Source organism: Coccinella septempunctata, chromosome 2 (assembly GCF_907165205.1).
Source record: "Coccinella septempunctata chromosome 2, icCocSept1.1, whole genome shotgun sequence".
In the NCBI taxonomy this organism is placed as follows: Eukaryota; Metazoa; Arthropoda; class Insecta; order Coleoptera; family Coccinellidae; genus Coccinella; species Coccinella septempunctata.
The window spans coordinates 27,489,244-27,510,647 of NC_058190.1; the positions used below are offsets into that span (position 1 = coordinate 27,489,244).

Below are 21,404 nucleotides of genomic sequence, written 5' to 3' on the forward strand. Positions count from 1 at the left end.
TTAATTTCACTTTGCAATCTAAGCAAAGATTCAAGAGGCTACTCATAAACTTAGTAATATTTTCGAAGTGTTGCAACCAGAAAAACTCCCATCATTTTTGAAAGAAAAAATGAAAAAAAAGGGCTGAAGAGGTGTGTTGATCTTTATGATCAACTGTTTACTTCAAATGCTTGATTAAACTCAAAAATTGAGAATATTAATTGAATGAAGGAGCTCACTGAATTGTTATTGATAAAATTCAATAACTTAGTATGCAGTTTTCTAGAGGTTTTAATATCAGAATGCTTTCATTTCTTGACCAATTCGATTATAACAGTATTTAGTTTTATCTAAAATTATCTCAAAAACTTATATGGGGCAAAAACGCTAAACAGACTCATTTTGTTGGTTCAAAGATAGGTAGGAGACCTAGTATTGAGGTCAATTTATTTTCAAAACATTTTTAAAACAGTCTTATATCATTTTAACTCATGAAACATCACAATGTATATCTACCATAAGATTTTGATTTTCCTGTTGAATAAATGCTTCGTGTCCTTGTGACACTTCATTAGTGTTTGCCAATAAGGGTACCCTGTCAAACACTTATACGGAGCCACACTAGAGCAAGTTACGCCACTGACTGGCCACTATTACTCATGAAGAGCATACATGATCGCATAAGTTCGATTTGATTTGACAAATATAGTCCAGTAAATGCGTGTTTAAAACTGCCGTTTTCGTAACAAAACTGCGGAAGTTTTTTCCTAACGTTTTAATATGTTTTCTAGGGTGCTTAATCCGAATTTAGGGTTTGCTGCCTTGTACGAACTCGGCTTCATAGCGAAATACGCAAAAAAAACTACGGCACATGTTTTTGTTTTTTGCTTATATCATAAAAACTATATATTTTTTGAAGATGTACGTTCTATACAATTTTTTTTAACGTTTTATTGAAATTTACAATCTACTATTATTAAGTATTAAGTAAATGTATTGAAATATTATCTGACATAAAGAAGTTATCAAACATTATTGATACTTCTGTACAATACTTAAATTAAAGTCCATTGGCCAAATTCTTTGTAATCTTCTTCTGCTGAAGGGGTTTTGGGCCAGTTGGTCTGAAAGGCTGTTGTCATATCCTTCTAGGTTCTGATGGTATTTTGTTGTTCGTTTTTTATGTCATCATCGATAAATGGTATTTCATATGTGTATGAGGTGGCATTCGTTTGAACCGTCCCACACTCTTATAGGCTTTTTCTCTGGAACCGCTTGGGATAACTCAATGAAAATTGGTACTCAAATCAAGAAAGTACCAAAGATCCTCCCTATATATTCCGAAGAACCCATTTTGAGGGTTGAATATCAAGGAATAACCTCAAAAATCCTATTCACGAAAACGTCGTGCAACTCAAAGTAATAAGTGTTGCCATAATATAACTTTATGTAAAGCTCTCTGATTTGCTCAATAATATATAAGACCGTCGGCGTCGCGACGGGGCTATCGCATGGTGCAAGGCCAACTGGGAGAAAGATAATTATTGACTCCGATTTTAAATAGCGCGTGTTGTACAAATTTTTTTAATTCTGATTTCGAAAGATTGGAGTTGGCGCATTATCGAGCAGAAATAAGGTTTGTGTGAAACTGTGTATTTAGAGTTTCAATATTGTTGGAATTATTTAATTGTCATTTCAAAGTAAAGTTGCTTCAAGTCCCTGATTCATCGAAACCCTATTGGAAAAGTATTGCAAGATACTACAACGAAATATCGAGACTAAACGCAATCTCCATTTACTAACAGAAGGAGCATCATAAATCAGTTTTCAATATGATCAGATCATAATCTTTCGGTTGCTTGGCACTCAAGGGAGGTTTCAGGTGGGTTTTAGTTTCGAATTCTTATATGGAACGAAAAACCCATATATGTAGATCCAAAAACTCGTTTAGTTTGAAGTTTGAAAAACAATGAGCTCAGTAAATTCAAAAATAAAATGAATGTTTTTTCAATCAACTTACCTTACCCTCAACAAATAAATAATTGGCCCAATAAAAATTTGAATTTTGATAATTGTTTATTCTCATTGGATGAAGAAGGACTCAAATATTTGAATGACCATATCTCCTAATATTTTTGACAAAGATTATAAAGTAGAAAGATAGGAAACGAAGCGACTAAAGTGATGTGAGCGCCATCTGTGTTTCGAAAGTGTTTTTAAGGCCCTAAGACTGGTTAAAATATTTATTCGAGGAACATTTGCAGAAACATGAAATTTTGTGAGATTTGAAATGGCCATTTTGAGGTTCTGAATTTTTTTTATTCTCGTACCGCCTTCTGTTTATCAAGCTCGTTATAGTTGATGATTTTTGAAATTTTTGTCTAATTTCTTGATGAAAACCTCAAAATATTGTGCGAAAATTATTGTATGATGAAGAACTGTGGATCAATAAAAAGAAAAATGGGAATGAAAGTATTAAAACTGGTAATATTTGACTCGGTCATTCATTGAATTTTATTTTCAGTGCTACGAAGTGGATAAAATTTTGAGGGCATAAAGGCCTGCAAACTCTACTGACTACTCATGTTCAAAGAACATTTTACTTCAGGTCAATTCAGAACTTTCCATCCACGTAAATTGTTGTATGCATCCCTTTTGAATGAAAGGCCTATTTAGGAGAAATTATGACTTTTATACGTCCATTCAAAGATTCTCACAATTGCTACTCCTTCAATATATTCAGAAATGCAAAGGTTTTATTGACTTCGTTTTGGGCATCGAATGACTGTCAAATTGTTGTTTGGAAAGTCAAAGTTTTATGAAACCTGCTGTGAGTGTTTTGTTCACTCATTAATCAATTTGTATCATTTTGTATCAATTTGTATCATTAATCAATTTGTATATTGTAACATAAAGCGACCAATATCATGAAGAAATTATAAAGAAACTATACTGACGGGCTAACATACAGGTCTTGTAGTATACCTCTGTAAGGTTTTTTTAAATTCTGTAAATAATAGGTGAGTAATTGAAATGTGTATGCTATGATGGTATATTGAATATTGGTTCATATTGATTTCTGATATAAATTGTATAAATTCCACTAAGTTTATAATATCCAAAAACGTATTGCGCAGAAATAACACCTTTGACGTATAGCAGATCACAAGAGTCATCCTAGTCAAAGCTCTATTCGTTGTCCATAATTTTAAAATTTTTGTAAATGGTTATAAAATGCAAATAAAAATATAGCACATCCGACAGAGTATTCCATTGATAATTGATTCCAAACAATGTTGAGATGAAAACTAATATCCTAGTCACAAAACAAAGCCATACTTTTGTTTTGTCGCTCAGGATGTTTGTTTTCTGGCCTCAACAAAGTCGATATTGAAATTCAATAGAAAGAGTAGAATTTGAATTTCGCGCCCCTGAATTATAAAACAGAAAACTGTTACTAAACAGTTTTTCTGTATTGACAGTACGTTTTTAGCGCCATCTCATTGTCAAATGTGTTTTCAATGGCCAAAATGTAGTCGATTTATAGTAGGTACTAGAGATATAAGGGCGTTTCCTATCTTTCTACTCTATAATCTTTGATTTTTGATTTATTGTCAACTCTTGACTTCATGAGTCGATATTTCAGAAAAACATATTTTTCAATTTTTGAAAGCGTCTAGTAAAATGAAAGCTGAAATGTCCATTTCCATACCAGTTCGAAAGAATCAAAAAAGGAGAACGTTCACACCTTTGGTGTTTCAATAAACCTTCAGAGGATTAAAAAAACAAACAGTTTTCGTCGAACTGAACAAAAAATTACATTTTACGTACTAATTTCCGACTAAAGTCGACTATTTTTGAAGGCGACTACCTTTCGTACTGATTCACTTTTCGTAGTGATTTACTTTTCGTAGTGATTCACTTTTCGTACTGATTTACTTTTCGTCCGGATATTCAACACTAAGCAATATATTAGATCCCAGTTTGATTGAATCAATTTTGTGAATACAGAATTTGATGAAAACATAAGTGCTTGTGACAATAACTGTCATTTGATGTGGTCAAATTAATTTTTACGACATTGGCTAGATTTTACCAGTGAATTGGGTAGGTGGTCTGAATGTTAGTGTCAGTATAATCAAGAATGGATAGTGATAGCGATATGGATAACAGTAACACTTCACCAGAGGTCAGGGAATTAGAAGAAATTATGGACACCTAGAGGAGGCCATAAAACGGGTAACTTTTTACTTTCATAAAGGTATGTGAGGTCGATGAAAAATTGTAATATGCACCTCGGGAAAAACTGTCTATATTGTCCCATCTGCCTACTATCCTCGGCTGCGCCTCGGCTATCAATAGACAGTTTTTCGTCCTTGGTATATAAATACCTATTTCCAGACATAGAATTGTGCTGCTACAGGTCTCTACTTGTTTCAGACTCAAACCGACAATGCATTTTAATGATACCAAAACGTTGCCCAGTTCTGAAAGGAACACCAAAAAAAAAACTGCATATCTCTGTTTGTAGCATTCCAATTCAACTAGGAATTGAACTCAATTGTTCAAATTTCAACAAAGAGGTTGACAAATTTCAACCTAGAAGTTGACAAATTCCAACCCTTTCAGAAAGCCACTCACACGATAAATGATAAGAATTATGAAACTATTAATTTCGACAACACGTTGCTCTGCCAGGACCTTTTCAGTCGAATTATGAAATGGGCAGAAGATAACTGAGCTAAATCGTTTTTTTCTGAAAGCTTGTGGAGCAATGCCAGCAAAACATGTTTTTCTTATGGCGTTTTTCATATCCTGTGAAAAGGTCGTATAATTTTCCGTGATTTCACGGAATTAGAACCCATAGACGTGACCAATAAACATTTTCACGGCTGCATTCGGAATGATCGATATACAGAAATTATAGCTTCGGTACAATTTTTTCTTTGATTTAATGTTAGGGTGATGCTATGTTGACACACATCTTCATATTTCAATAATTCATTGGTTTCCAGCATTGAAGTAACTATTTTTTTTTTTTTTTTGATAATTCGTTTTGTAAATAGAACACAGAGTATTTTCATATTGGTGTGATGTTGGCTACATCTACACATACACTCCCCGAAAAATAAATTGGTTGGATATATTTTCAGGTTAAGCAAGGGAATTCTTCGGGAAATATTGTTCGATTCAAGCAATTTTATCATAAAAAAAATCATACTCCACTAAATAACCATACTCTTTTCCGTTGACAGGGCGTCAGAGGGGTGAGAGGGGGTAATTTATGAGACATCATCCGATAACTTTTTTGAATGGGAGAGCACCGCCTCCTGCGGTTGGAATGTGTTTAAAGAAGAAAAGAATTAATCGAATGACATTCCTCTTATAATTTGGCAGTTTGTCAGAGAGGTGGGAGGGGACGGTTTATGAGAAATATTTCAATAACTTTTATAACGAACGAGTACCGCATTCTGCTCTTATAATTGGTTTGAAGAAGGAAAATGAATCAAATGACATCACCCCCATATTTTGTGCAGGCTGAGGAGCCGGTTTATGAGAAATGATTCAGTAATTTTTCTAAATGAACGTGTACCGGTAGATTCGGGTGACTTGGGGCAGTCCTGTAACTTTCTTACCATTTATGAGTGAAGGGTCAAACTTATAAGATAAAGATTGTGTAGCGTCTTTTCGGTTAGTTTAACAATTAATTCCTGTTGAGTTTGCCGAGACCAGAGCGTTTGAATTGACAGAAAAAATTAACGAATTCAGGAGAGTAAAACGCGTTTTTTTATGGCCCTTATATTTTCCAGTGTCCTATACATATGTTTCACTTTGTGCATGTGTATTTTTATTTCTGGATAAGTGGGATATTGGGATATTAGATATGTCATGAAACAAGGTTGTTTTCAAATCAAACGGCAACACGGATATCATTCATTTATTTTGTTGTTTCATAGGGTGACTTGGGACAATGCCGAATAGATACAAGCGGCGCATTGGCAGCAGGAAATATGCCGGTTTTTCGCTGGATATTGTTATTTACGTTATTTCCACAGAGAAATCACCAAAAAATTGTTTAGTTTTTTTACATTTGAGTTGCAATATATTTACTTTCGCTGTAATAGCGGTTTATCGTTTATCATTTAATTTTCTTACCGAATTTTAACTATATAATCACAAATTCTAATTTTTCAAAACGATGAACCTTCCCAAGTCACCTATTTTATTTGAGAGTTGAGAAATCAATGGATTTTAACTTGTGTCCCAAGCCTCAAACTCGGTGGGTGACTTGGGACAAGTATATTTTATTTTTTTCAACATTTATATCGGAATTCTGAAGCATGGTATATATCCTAATCAATAGTCTGAGTCATTAAGCATATTCGAACCTATTTTGCAGATAAAAATAGGTCACCGTTTTGAAAATATGACAAATTGAATTCAACAATCGTCCCAAGTCACCCGAATCTACGGTACCGCATTCTGCCTTTTGAATGTGTTTAATGAAGGAAAAATCAATAATTTACCCCCAAGTTTTATTTTATATACACCCATATAATTATATCATACAAAACTATTATGAACCCATTGTTTTACATAATTCGCACTGAAGGCCTTTCATAATTCATAACACGTATCGTGAAACCCTATAAGGGTGATGTCATTCGATTCACTTTTCCTTCATCAAAGACATTCTAAAAGCAGAATGCTGTACAGTGTCAGTGTATTCATCAAAATGTATCATTTCACCAAAAATTGCCTGCGCGCTCAAGGATGTCCATAGGTTCAAGCAAAATTTGGGGTATTTCAGTGAGAACGTGAGATAAATAAGATGAAATTTTTGTCTGTTTTGATGAAAATTTGTGTCTCTTCTTCAGTGTGGTTGCATAGAAATCCTTAAAAACATAATTATATAAATCTTACTTAGGCCCGGTACTTTTTTAGTTTCGGATAGTGTTATACATCGAATAAATCATCATCGTCATTGAAACTTAATTAAAATAGTTTATTTGTCATAGATCGAATGTCGGTACGTCATTATTGGTTGAATTTTTTAGATTCTTGATAAATGGTTATTCTTTGTGTAATATTCACGAAATAACGTGCGTTCAAAAAACTTCGTCGTCAAGTAGGCTATGGAATTTTGTAGGTTGATTTTCTGTGACTGAACGTAATTCTTTCCTTACATCACACTCATCAGTCATCACAGCCAAATGTAAACATTGATGACATTAACCTATTTATCGTAATTTTGTATAAAAAGGCAATTTCTCAGAAAAAATTACTTGCACATTCAATAATGATTTATTAGCATTTTTTCATTGAATTAGATTACAAGAATCCAAATAATCTGAGGCGATTAGAAAAATTAACCTGAGTTCATAAGTCAAAGACATGAATCTTGAACGAATCGAATATTATGGTTTTTGTACTTACAATTATGTGAAAAGGTTGTACCTATTACAGTAGGTAATAGAAATAAATCACACTAAGAACCTCAGAATATGATTATTTCTCAATGAATAAAATATTGAATTGACGCTGACAGTGAAAATCCATAACCAGAGGCAGTCTCTGCCATAACTGAAGAAACTGAATTATAGGATTTTCATTACAATGAGTTTCACGTTTAAGAGTTCTATATAATTAAAGTAGCTGTTGGAAATGTCCTCCTCTTTGCTCCAAACACTTCTCACATCTTCTTTTGAGAGATTCAAAGACATTATTCAATATAGAAGGATCATCGTTAATTAGATGAATTTTTTCAATGATCCTAGTCTTGAGTTCGTCCAGATTAGAAATAGGTGATTGGAAGATAGAATTCTTCAAATGAGGCCATAAGAAGAAATCACATGGTGTAAGATCACACGATCTTGGAGGAAATTCATTTTCAGTATTGAGGCTAATCCGCCTGTGGTGGGTGTTGGGTGGATTGAGTAGCCCAATAGCTGCCACTGCCGGTCCCAAGCCCGGATAAAGGAGGAGGGTTGTAGGGTGAGGCTAGCGACCTACCCTACGTAATCAAAAGAAACACTGCTCACAGAACCCAAACCGAGCCTCGGAACACGACGGATTTACTGATGACGGACCAAGCGAGAGTAAGGAACACGAGAGGTAACACGAAGATGAGAAGGAAGAGGAAGAGGACACAACTGAGGATAGGATGCTGGAACGTAAGATCTTTTAGTGGAAGAGACCAGGAAATCATTCTAGAACTGCGAAACAAGAAAATAGACATCTGCGCAATCTCCGAGACGAAGAAGAGAGGGAAAGGAACCGAACAGTATGGCGACTACATCTTGATATACTCCGGGAGGCCAAAAGAAACTAGAGCGACGTCGGGAGTGGGAGTACTCATAGATTACAAATATCAGAACATCATCAGTGACATCGAATATCGGAGCGATCGAATACTAAAAATCAGTCTGAAACTGGAAAACCACTTCACACACATAATATCAGTTTATGCACCGGATACTGGAAGGCCAACACAGGAGGCCCTCGACTTCTATGAGCAATTGCAATTAACAGTTGACAAGATACCCAAGCAAGACCAAATTATTATCATGGGAGATATGAACGGGAGAGTGGGTAACGAGGTAATTCCAGGAATTAAGAACGTATTCAACGAAGAAATCATAAATGACCGGGGAGAGATGCTCATCGAATTCTGCACCTACAACGAGCTAAGAATCAACAACACATACTTTCGTCACAAACCTCAACATAAGATTACTTTCCGTGGGAGCAGGGGTGTAACTTCTACAATAGACTACATCCTTACGAATAGAGCAATTGTACCAGAACAAGTGTTAGATATTAGATCATTAACATCGGCAAACATAGGGTCTGACCACAATTTGGTGCTAGGTGTGATATCTGGAATGAGAAGACCAACAAAAGCGGACAAACAACACGATCCAGTAACAAAGTTCAACATCGAGTCCCTAAAAACAGAGAGCATACTCGACTTATATAGGAGACGTTTGACAAACAAAATAGAGGAAACAACAATCGGTGACCAACATACGGTGAACGAGGCGTGGAAAATACTCCTAAAGAACATAAATGAAGCAGCCGAAGAAGCGCTGGGGAAGAGAACAATCAAGGCAACCTCACATCAGCGGAGAGAGAAGCCCTGGTTCACATCGGAAGTAAAAGATCTGGCACAAGAAAAGAAGGAGGCACATCTAACCTACATAAATAACAAGACGCCGAGAAACTTTCTAAAGTATACTGAAATTAGGAACAGAGTCAATAAAAGAATTAGAGAGATAAAGAAAGAACACTGGGAGAACTTTAGTCGAGAGATGGAAAATGACCTATATGGAACTCAAAAACGCATATGGAAGATGCTCAGAGCCGCGAAAAAAGAGGTAAATGAGACAGTGCAAATACATAACATCACCGCGGATAAATGGAAAGAGTACTTCACAAATCTGCACTCCCAGGATAATGACCAGCCACTAGAAAGGAGACAAAAACTGCGGCGAGAATATGCAATAAGCTTGGAAGAGGACAAGCGGGTTACAACAGAAGAAGTGATGGACGAGATGAAACATCTCAAAAACGGAAAAGCTCCCGGTCCAGACAACATTCCTAATGAACTGTTGAAACAAGGAGGAGTAAGATTGGCTGAACAGCTCACCAAACTATTCAACAAGATTCTAGGGAGCGCAGTAATACCAGACGAATGGAAAGAGAGCATAACAATACCTTTATTCAAAAAGGGAAAAACATCAGATCCAGCAAACTACAGAGGAATATCATTGTTGAACACCTCCATGAAACTGTTCACTCGCATACTGGGACAACACATATTGCAACACACCAAGCTATGTGAAGAACAACAGGGCTTCCGCAAAAATCGTTCCACGGTCGACGCTGTATTCGTTGTTAGACAAGTAATAGAGAAATCCATTGAATATGACAAACCTGCGTACTTGTGCTTCATAGACTTGAGTAAGGCATTCGACAGAATACAACTGACGGATGTTGTGGACGAACTGAAGCACAGAGGAATACATCCAAACATTGTAGAGACGATAAAACAACTAAACACAGGCAACACTACCACAGTCAAGACAAGAGCAACCACAACCGATAAAGTAAAGATCAACCTAGGAGTGAGACAGGGAGATAGTCTTAGTCCACTGTTATTTAATCTGATAATGGACAGGATAATACACAAAGTACGAAGGGTGAACCAAGGATACAGAATGGGGAACGAACTATTGAAGATCTTGTGTTATGCAGATGACGCAGTACTATTTGCAGATAGTGAAGACGGGCTGCAATGGTTAATACAGGCATTTTACAGGGAGGCTCTAGAACTCAATATGGTAATATCAATCCCTAAAACTAAGAGCATGGTGATCGCCAGGGAACCCCGCCGATGTAAGCTGGAGATAAATAACAAAATCATCGAACAAGTATTCTCCTTTAACTATCTGGGCGTAACGATATCGCCATATGGAAGCTTAAAAGATAGTGTAAGACATCAGATGAATAAGGCAGCCAGAATATCGGGGGCCCTAAGGAATATCATCTGGAAGAACAATTGCATGACAACAACCAGTAAAGTGAGAATTTACAAAGCATGTGTCAGACCCATAATGACATACGCGGCGGAAACAAGAGCAGAAACAGCTGAAACTAAAAGAATGGCACGAACAAACGAGATGCGAGTTTTGAGGGCAATCACAGGGAACACATTGAGAGACCAGAGAAGAAGCGACGAGATCAGAAAAGAATGCCAGACGGAGGACGTAGTTAGATGGACCCGCGCGAGAAGAAGGTTCTGGAATGAACATGTCTCACGTATGTCAAGCGACAGAATAGCGAAAATCGCGAGAAACGGAAGACCAACATCCAAAAGACCTGTAGGGAGACCCCCAAAAAGGTGGAAGGACAGATGGACCTCAATATCTCAAGAACGAGAGGAGGAAAATGGGTGAAACAAGCTAGCAAGCTTTCGTAAAGTAGAAGAAGAAGAGGCTAATGAGTCGATCCTGAAAAATATTCCTTAGTGTAGCCAATGTTTCTACAGCTGTGTGTGCTCTGGCTCCATCTTGTTGAAAATAACTATATGATCATTCTTCGAAATTTAATTCAGCTATAAAAGGCATGATAATATCCTCTTTATAGCGTTCTGCTGTTAAAGTTCCGTCAAAGAAAATAGGTCCAACAATTCTTCTCTGACTGATAGCACACCAAACTCCAATTTTTTGAGAATGAAGTGGAGTCTCAATGTAAAAATTTTCCGGTTTTTGACTGCTCCACATTCTCATATTTTGGGAGTTGACATATCCAGAAAGATGAAACCAGGCTTCGTCGGAGAAGAAAACTTTATTCAGGTTATCGATGAATTCGTTTAGAAACCACTGACAGAAGGCCATTCTACGAGGGTAATCAACATCTTCAATCTTCTGATAACATGTCAATCTATAAGGATACAAATTGATGTCTTCTTTCAAAATTGTGTGACATGTACCAACAGAGACTCCAGCTAGTTGAGATAAAACCCGAAAAGAGGTTCGTGGAGCTTCTGTCATCACATTCTCAACATTTTCGATTAACTCGGGTGTTCTCTTCTTTGGTCGACCACTTCCTTTTTTTCTTTGAACGCTACCTGTTTCACGAAAAACGCTCACACATCGCGAAACAGTACTCTGGAAAGATTGGTAATCTACAGCAACGTTGGGATACTCGATCCTGAAGTCGCTGAGACATTTCTCAACAGAATATTTCCACTCGCCTTCTATTTTCTCCCCATTTCTGAAGTAGGATTCAATAATGAATGCTTTTTATACGTCGGTAACAACCATCTTTATTTTTTGCTGATAATTTTAATTTAACAATAATCCAAAACGCTAACTTGACAGCTAACCTGTAATAATAAAAGAGCACAAGCTAAGAACTACGTTTAGATACTCAATATTGACGTTTAAAATTCCATAGCCTACTTGACGACGAATTTTTTTGAACGCACGTTTTTTGCTTTCTAGTTGGAATTATGATTAATTTACATTAATCAGTGAAAAGTAGTATACCGTGTTTTCATAGAATTGTTATTCGTCAAATAATTTCATCTGAAAACACCGAAATAGGGTATCCTTCAGATAGGAAATTTATTGACAGATACTTCTTGACAGTGAATAAAATTTATTCGAAGGTGAAAGTACCGCGATTTGGCCCCTGATATTTTTTTCAACAAACAGGTGGCTATTTCCCGGAATTTTCTGCAAAATCTCAGACTGAAAAATTACATTCTTCCTTCGATTATATTTAAAAACTCCTTTTTATGTGTAGAGCTGAAGATAAAATTGGAACAGATGCTCTATATCTAGATCTAGAATACCGCCCTACCATTTCTTCAGATTCAATTATTCCCGATCCAAATTCTAGAAAATTACAAACGTAATTTTCGCAGCTTTTGCGTGTTGATTCAAACTCTGATGAAACTTTTTCCTCACGAAACCTTTGAACAGTGTAAAGAGTCAACCGTTGGGAAATGAAAAATCTGCACCGTTATTGTGCGAAGGACGAAGGACACCTAAACCCAGTGTTCCTAATTACAGACTTAATTACACAAGGGCATCTCCTATTCCCAGAATTACAAGACGGGTAAATATTGCCAGTTGGTTTGGCTTCGACTTCATGAATGCATCGTACTCTACGATAGTGGGAGATGTAAATCAATGTTTAATTTGAATTAAGAATGTTCGTTATTTTGTGCAGACTGGCCTTCAGTCGCTTGACGAATTGTTGTACATTTGTTGACTACAGGAAGAAGTTAAATCTGGAAGCCATGAATAGTTGTATTTGTAGGAGTCTGCAGAGTAAGCTCGAGAGTAAGTAAGGTTTGGTTCAGCCTTTGCCGGACAGGTGGCGCATTGTGCTGAGATTTTAAAATATTTCTCAAAGCGACCCCCCGGTTTCGCTCAAGGCCCTATCCTCTGGTTGAAATTTTTAACACTACACTGTACTGATGAGTGGACAATGATCCCGAAACCGATCTGCAGTTGTGTTTAGATTTCTCCTAGATTTTCCCACGGTTGTTCATGATTAGATCGCACAATTGAAACAATAATGGTACGAAATTGTCGTTCTCCAATTTCATTTTTATTTATCCAATTTTGTAATAGGGTTCATTCCGTGGAAGGAAGAAATAAATAAAGAAAACGGCCAATTTCTTCGAATATACTAGCTGTTACTGTTGGATATTGGGTCTTGTAAGTTCAATTGTCGAAATATGGAGTGGTCCATTAATTTCCCTCATTTCTCTCTAAGGTCATAACTCACGAATCATTCAGTTTATTGTTTTGATATCTAGTGAATGAGGCTAGGTTGATAAAAACTTTTTTCAGGGAACAAATAAAGGACCAATTGAAAATCTCGATCACATATTTGGAAACAGCAAAAAATACGTATCGCCGTTGTAAAATCAGCACTGGAAGTTGGTGCCCTCACTGGAATCGCAGATGATTGGTCCAGACTACAGTGGATCAAAATTACAGCGCCAGTTGAAAGTGGGTGTAAAAAGAGGAAGTAATCGTTTATGCCACTCTTTGCTGGGAATCCTTCGAAAATGATGCGTCAACTATCGTCAATTGTTGAATTTCTTTTTATAGGTAAAATATTTATCTCAGATTCATCACTCTTTGTATCAGTTTTCATCTTGACACTGATAAATAGAGATATTTTACTTTTGCGACTTTTAGAAAACTGAGAAAACGCTTCAACAACAAATCGAAATAAATAGTAAACAATAATTTTTGTCAGGAGTTACAACAATGGAAAATTGAATTATCAATTATTTTCAATTAATTTGCAAAGAGAAACAAAGTTACTAACAGCATAATTTGAATTCTCGTTTGACTTATAATAAGACATGGTGTGCAATGAATTGAATTTTTTTAATAACGTTCCTCTCCCTCTATGTAATGTCATCTAAATATGAAGCACCCCACCCTTTTTAACTACACATAATTTTAATTGTTCTGTCGATAACTCAATTTTTATTTGGTTCTCTTTGCAAATTAAGTAATCGTAATTGATATTTGTATTTTCAATCGCTGTCCTTTTGAAAAAAATTATTTTCTATTATTCAGTTCGCTTTGATGTTTATGTTTTTTTATTTTTTAAACCATAATTTATTTTCTAGATTTTAAGTCTTGAAACTATATCAGAAGTAAAATACGAGGTAAAATATCTCTACTTATTAGAATGTTTTTTCAGTTTTTTTAAAGTATAATTTATTATTTTTAGATAATTGTGAGGTTCGAACTCAAGAAAATCCGTTTGATAATTTTCACTAATTATCATTGGAATTGAAAGGAAGGCGCTCATTGAGTGCCTTCACTTAATTTCAATTCAGTGATTCATTTTAACACTCAGGAATTCTTTTCTGGCATTGTGTATTTCGAATTCTTAAAGAAAATACATAATCAGTTTTGCTAGAAAAAGAAAAAGAAAACGCCAATGGTGTTGGCATGTATGTATTTTGAACACGACGGCATCTCACTGCATTATAGGTGTAGGTACTGTAGGTATAATGTAGTAAATTTCCTCAATCAAAAATTTTCTAATATCTACGGGCTTCAATACTGGCCTTCAAGATCCCTCCTATTTTGATTCAGTGGCCTTGTAAGGGAATCTTAATTTAAGGGGGTATTCTTACAAAATCAATACAATATTATTTTTCAAAAAATCAAATTGAATCGGTAATTCAAAAATTAGAAGAAAATTTCGAGCACAGCAAAAAATATTTGAACCAGAATCGATTTTTATCGAACCAAATCACATAATTTTCACTAACGACGAGATTTTTGAAACTACACGTGTTTGTTGTCACAACAGCGTCCTCAGGTGAGAAGGGATAATTTATGTTTCAATAGAGGTTTTAATATTAGGATTCCAAATTGATTTTAGTGTTATATTTTAATGTTGAATTAACAGATCTCTGTTTTATTCTTCTGATATTTGATGAATAAATTTTCGAAATGTCCATGGTTTTGTTGAATTCATGAACGAAAAAATGAATTGACAGAAGAGGGATTTAAAAATACTCATTGCGTGTTCCACAAGCATGATGACGGTTGGATTTATGTATACAGGAGAATATCGGAGTCGCTGTCTCGCTGGATTTTAATACATAGTTTCACTTCAAAAACAACCTATGTTCCTACTTTACACATATACCTTCATTCACGAAACTTCCATTTCAAATCCAAAAATTGGGTCAAGTACGACGTAAAGTGAAAAGCACATTATTCACTTCAGCTTCTTGTGTTTTTTTCAAATACGTAAAAAGAAATATGGAAATTCGAATACAAGGTTCCTTTTGAATTCCAAAAATTTATTTTAATTTTTTTCACTCAGACCTAGATTTTTCAAATAATCATTGGTTCAGTCACTTAAGTAGTGAATAAGAGATTATACACCAAATAAATATCAGAGAAATATACTGGATCGCTCAAGTATGACAACGAAAAGCAGTAGGTAAGTGAAATTGCCTCTGAACCGTTTAACGTTTTCCCGTTTCGGCAGAATAAAAATTGGCCAATTTATGCAGTGACTACACCCCTTCAATTCTATCCCCTTCAAAGCAGAGAGGATGAGTTCATTTGCAATAACCCTCCAAATTCGGAAAAATCGTAACCTACAACGGTTTGTGATGGATTATGCTAATTTGCTATTAAACGAAATGGTCTATTTATTTCCGGTACGGCGTAATTGAATTTTTTTGGCAGCAATGTTCTATTTTTCCCTTAGTCCTTGTAATAGAATCACTTTTCAAATGCATTATTATGTGAGGGGTGATTCCTGATATAGCCGATACTTGATGAAAATTCATCATGATTTTTCTAAAGTTGCATTGCGATGGTGCGGTGGTTTAATAACTTTTGCTTGTGAGTAACATGTCATTAAGTTTCTAATTTCAGCCTTTGTTCAATTATATTTATTCAATAACTCTATGATCTCCGAAAACTGTTACAATTTCTCTTAAAATAAAGAGAATTCGCAGAACAAAGAATTCTACCTCATCATTTTTGCCTTGAAGGGGGTGAAATTAGGGAATTCTCTTCCACTGCAGGTCTTTGTTCAATTGTATTTATTCAATAACTGTATGATCTCGGAAAACTGTTACAATTTTTCTTAAAACAAAGGGAATTTGCAGAACAGAGAATTCTACCTCATCATTTTTGCTTTAAAGGTGGTGAAATTAGGGAATTCTCTTCCACTGCAGGTCTTTGTTCAATTGTATTTATTCAATAACTGTATGATCTCGGAAAACTGTTACAATTTTTCTTAAAATAAAGGGAATTTGCAGAACAGAGAACTCTACCTCATCATTTGCGCTTTGAAGGGGGTGAAATTAGGGAATTCTTTTTCACTACAAGCCTTTGTTCAATTGTATTTATTCAATAACTGTATGATCTCGGAAAACTGTTACAATTTTTCTTGAAATGAAGGAAATTTGTAGAACAGAGAATTCTACCTCATCATTTTTGCCTTGAAGGGGGTGAAATTAGGGAATTCTCTTCCACTGCAGGTCTTTGTTGAATTGTATTTATTCAATAACTGTATGATCTCGAAAAACTGTTACAATTTTTCTTGAAATGAAGGAAATTTGTAGAACAGAGAATTCTACCTTATCATTTTTGCTTTGAAGGGGGTGAAATTAGGGAATTCTTTTTCATTACAAAACGTGAGAAGTTTTGCACGAAGATCCAGTTGTATGTCATTGGGCACTTCATAGTTTGTAGATTTTTCGGTATATTTGGTTTTCTTTCTTTTTTTTGGTATTCGAAAATTGTAATGGTCATATAATATACAAACCTAAGTTTAGATTGTATGACTAAGTACTTCTGTTTATAACATTGTATAGTTGTTATAATGAATAAAGAATTGAATTGAATAGTCATTTAGTCGATGAAAAATCTTAATTTTATTCCACACTTTTGGCATTGTTGAAAGATGCGAAAAACGTGTATCGAATTAAGAATTAAGCTTCTTCAATCGCCGATTGACGAATTTGAATTTTCTTAACGGCACCCTTGTTCATCACTGCAAAATTGTAATGAAATATCATACAGCAACTTTTGCTAGAATATTTCTTCTATCACCTACAAACATCTCACGCTTCTGTCATCCGGTGAAAATATCATCGGAAATAAAATCCCAGGGTATCGTAAAATATAGACCTCTATTGGAACCATAAAATTGACCTTTTTCTCTTCGTATCTCCTTCTAATCTTCGAATTGAACTAGATATAACAGAAGTAGGATAAAAAGAAAACTAGAAGATTAAATATCATACCGAGGACTGAAACTTTCACGCGATTTGTCCACAATAAAAATCCTCGAGTAGTTTGTCACCGAATTTACTGCAATTTCACGAGAATATCTCAACACAATATACAAGAATCGAAACTTTTCACAAACACTGTCGTTGATCGGGAGAAAATCCTCAAGATCTCATATTTTCCGCAGCTGAAAATTGCAAGTGGGCGGGGGCCGTTTCACATCGCTCGCAGACGTCGACGTCTTCGGTTTTCGCGGTTTGACGAACGCTCCGCAGCTCGTCCGACGCCTACTAGATACCGAACCACAAATGTTGCGAGAGAAACGCGTTTTCCGAGTAGACGCCACCGTGCGCGGATTTCGTGCGTCTTGATGTCAACCCTGACGTGCCTTCTGAGACTGGATGACGGAAAATGTAATTTGTTGGGGCAGAACCGGGATTATATTGAAAAATGAATTGATCCTCTATGAATATGGAAGATGATTATTTGGGGAGTCGAAGGATTCTCGTTGGAAGGAAAGTCCAGCGGGGAAAACGCTACATAGTGGATTTTGATGTCACTCTCTTCATTGTGTTTCTGACAGGAGGAACATCAATCTCTCGTACGATACGTGATTCGAGAAGTTTCATCATTTCTATGATTTTCGCAAAGAAATGACGAGAGTTAAAATGCTGAAAAAAATGTCGTCAATTTTGAAGGTTGATGTTCTGTGTTTTGACTTGAACAACTGGAGGATTCACAAAGGAAAAATGTGTGAACATATGAATTCTAGCCTTGATATGAATCGAAAGAGTCACATCCTCCCAACATAATGCACTGTCTAAGTTAATGGGAATCTGGAAGGTGGTAAGAATCAGCAGATCTCAACTAAAGCAAATATAATTTTACTTCTTCGGGATTAAATAGCTATAAATCGCGATCATTATTAATAAAAATCAAAGACAAATGAAACATATTGCAGAAAAAACCAATATCAATCTTAATCAATGTCAATGACGACTCGTCAAGGTAAATATAAATAATCGAGAAATAGAAAATTATTATCACAAAACGACATATAGGATGTACAAAATGACATCGCCTTATTTCCAAATTGGTGTGCTTCAGCGACTTTCCAACAAATGTACCATATGTAGGGAGCCATATTTATACTCCATTCACATTTATTTTAGCAGTCGATTGGCCATGAAATAATTTTCTCAAGTTTTTGTAACTAGACCGGAGTAAGGTTGGCACTCATGAAATGTCGGTAATGTCATAACGCCGTTGCCACAACTAATATCAATTTTAATTACGAAAATGCCGAAAATGATTGAAAAAGAGACAGGGTTTCAGAAAGTGCTATTTAGAATTCAGGACAGTTCATTCAAATAGTTATACCCTGATATTCTAAAATCCACAATACGTCAGACGGTAGCGAACATATTCAAAGTAAGAGAATTAATTAATTAATTAATAAGGTACCAATAAGTACCAAATTATTATTATTATATTTATGTATTGAGATGAACAGCCAGAAATACGCGCCAGTTGTCCTGTTAATTGTTTATTCATGTGAAATTTTTGTTCAAAGGCGAAGTTCATCTTGACTTGAAACTTCCTTTAATTCCTTTTACTTATATTGATGCAAGATGATTTTTGTTGAAGAATTTAACATTCTTGTAATTATCTGTTAATTCCTTCGGGAGATACCCATTCCCAACCACTGCATCATATGCATTTCATCTTCGGGTTTATATTTTTGAAATCTACAACTGATGTAACGTATTCAAACATTAGCCAAAGAAGATAACGAACATTAACTCTCCTCAAGCTAGTGCATATTATGATATTAAACTGATCTCTTGTATTTTCCATGCAAATAACTGGATTTAGTATGCCTTCAATCAGTTTGTATAAATTTCAATTATGTTCGTCACATATTTTCCGAAGAGATTCGACATTGTGATAAAATACGTAATAACAGAAACTTTTACGTAGAACGGGCAACGTAGCGTTGATTTAAAATCCAAAAATGTTTTGACAAGCGTCATAACCCCATAATTCCGTACTATACAGAGTGAAATGTGTCAAATTTCCATGGCCGACCGACTGCTAAAAAAAAAGTGAATGGAGTATACGAAACTGTGAAATGTTGAGCGCCATTACCACAGTCACGCCGCAGTAATGACTTCGAACGTGTTTCGTGCCTACAAAAATTTATTACACAGTGATTTTCTTCTCTCTCTCTCTGGTGAATTATTTGTTGCTTTTTTGTGATTATTGCTATTAAAATCTATAAACTATGGAAGTATCTATACTTCATTCACTTTTATTTTAGCAGTCGGTTGGCCATGGAAATTTGACACATTTCACTCTGTATAGTACGAAAATGTGGGGTTATGAAGCTTGTCAAAACATTTTTGGGTTTTAAATCAACGCTATGTTGCCCGTTCTACATAAAAGTTTCTGTTATTACGTATTTTATCACAATGTCGAATCTCTTCGGAAAATATGTGACGAAGATAATTGAAGTTTACACAAACTGATTGAAGGCATACCAAATCCAGTTCTTCGCATGGAAAATACAAGAGATCAGTATAATATTAAAATATGCACTAGCTTGAGGAGAGTTAATGTTCGTTATCTTCTTTGGCTCACATCATTTGTAGATTTCAAAAATATTAACCCGAAGATGAAATGCATATGATGCAGTGGTTGGGAATGGGTATCTCCCGAAGGAATTAACATATAATTACAAGAATGTTAAATTCTTCAACAAAAATCATCTTGCATCAATAAGTAACAGGAATTAAAGTTTCAAGTCAAGATGAACTTCACCTTTGAACAAAAATTTCACATGAATAAACAAGTAACAGGGCAACTTGCGCGTATTTGTGGCTATTCATCTTAATACGTTGATGTAATAATAATAATTAGGTATTTATTGGTACCTTAAGACATTTACATTGTATAGGACAAGTCAAATGAAAAACAGAAAAATTCATTTTGGGGAACTTATTCTACAATGATATTTATCGAAAATCCTGTAGAAAACGAAAATTCACTCAAACATAAAATTCTCAAATGCCACCATTTTTTTGGGTCTCCCAATAGTAGGAAATTCTTTGTCATCCTCTTCATTCACAATCTTTCTAATTGTGGAAATATTCAGCTGAAATGTAAGTCGTTTAGATTCAGATGAAATATTATATAAATTCTTACATTGAATATGTTCGCTACCGTCTGACTTATTGTGGATTTTAGAATATCAGGGTATTACCATTTGAATGAGCGGACCTGTATTCTAAATAGCACTTATGGCATTTTTGTAATAAAAATTGATATTAGTTGTGGCAACGGCGTTATGACATTAACGACATTTCATGATAGCCAACCTTACTTCGTTCTAGTTACAAAAACTTGAGAAAATTATTTCATGGCCAACCGACTGCTAAAATAAATTTGAATGAAGTATAGTGATTGCAGTTAGTTTCATTGCAATTATTGGTTGTTTGATGAAATTGTGATTTTTTATTTTGTTTTGTTTACATTTGGACAAAATGACATACACATACAATGGACAAAATGACATAGTATGTCATTTTGTCCGTTGAGTTTCTATTAATAAACATTTATCATTTTGTCCAGGTGATATGCCGTGAAACTACGAAAGATAAACTAATCGGCAGTCTTGGAGCCAAGAATCTATGAGTAAGGCTATTAAAGCATGGAAGCAAAGAAAGGGACGCATTTGGTATTTCTCAGCCGACGCTTAGAAGATATGCTCTCAATATGAACAAAACCTTGGTGTGTAACTCTAAAGATTTAGGAATATTCAAAATAACATTCTCAGCTGAAATTGAGCTGGATTTAGCGGAGTACATAAAGTGCAAATGCAAATGCCCATTTACATATTGGGCATTTGTTCAATGAAGCGTGTGAAAAGCTGCAACTGTTCAGAATGCAATAGGCTTTAAATAGCCATCAACTGAATGACTCAACCCTTCTTCAGTCCAAAAAGATGCGAGTACCGATGCTGAATCTATTTCACATCCAACAGCAACAAATAACGATAAGGTAAATTCCTCACTAAAGATAAAAAACCTGGTACCAATCACTGACATATCCAGT

The 21,404-nt window shown here is 35.2% G+C and overlaps 1 protein-coding gene across 1 annotated transcript in view; it reads right to left on the minus strand.

The window, feature by feature from the left end:
• The window catches only part of LOC123306869 (nephrin-like), a 429,730-nt gene extending 412,123 nt beyond the window's left edge, over nt 1-17,607 (minus strand). The window contains exon 1 of the mRNA XM_044889048.1: nt 17,306-17,607. The gene's annotated coding sequence lies outside the window, so the exon portion shown is untranslated. The remainder of the gene's footprint in view (nt 1-17,305) is intronic.
• Between the last annotated feature and the right edge of the window lie 3,797 nt (nt 17,608-21,404).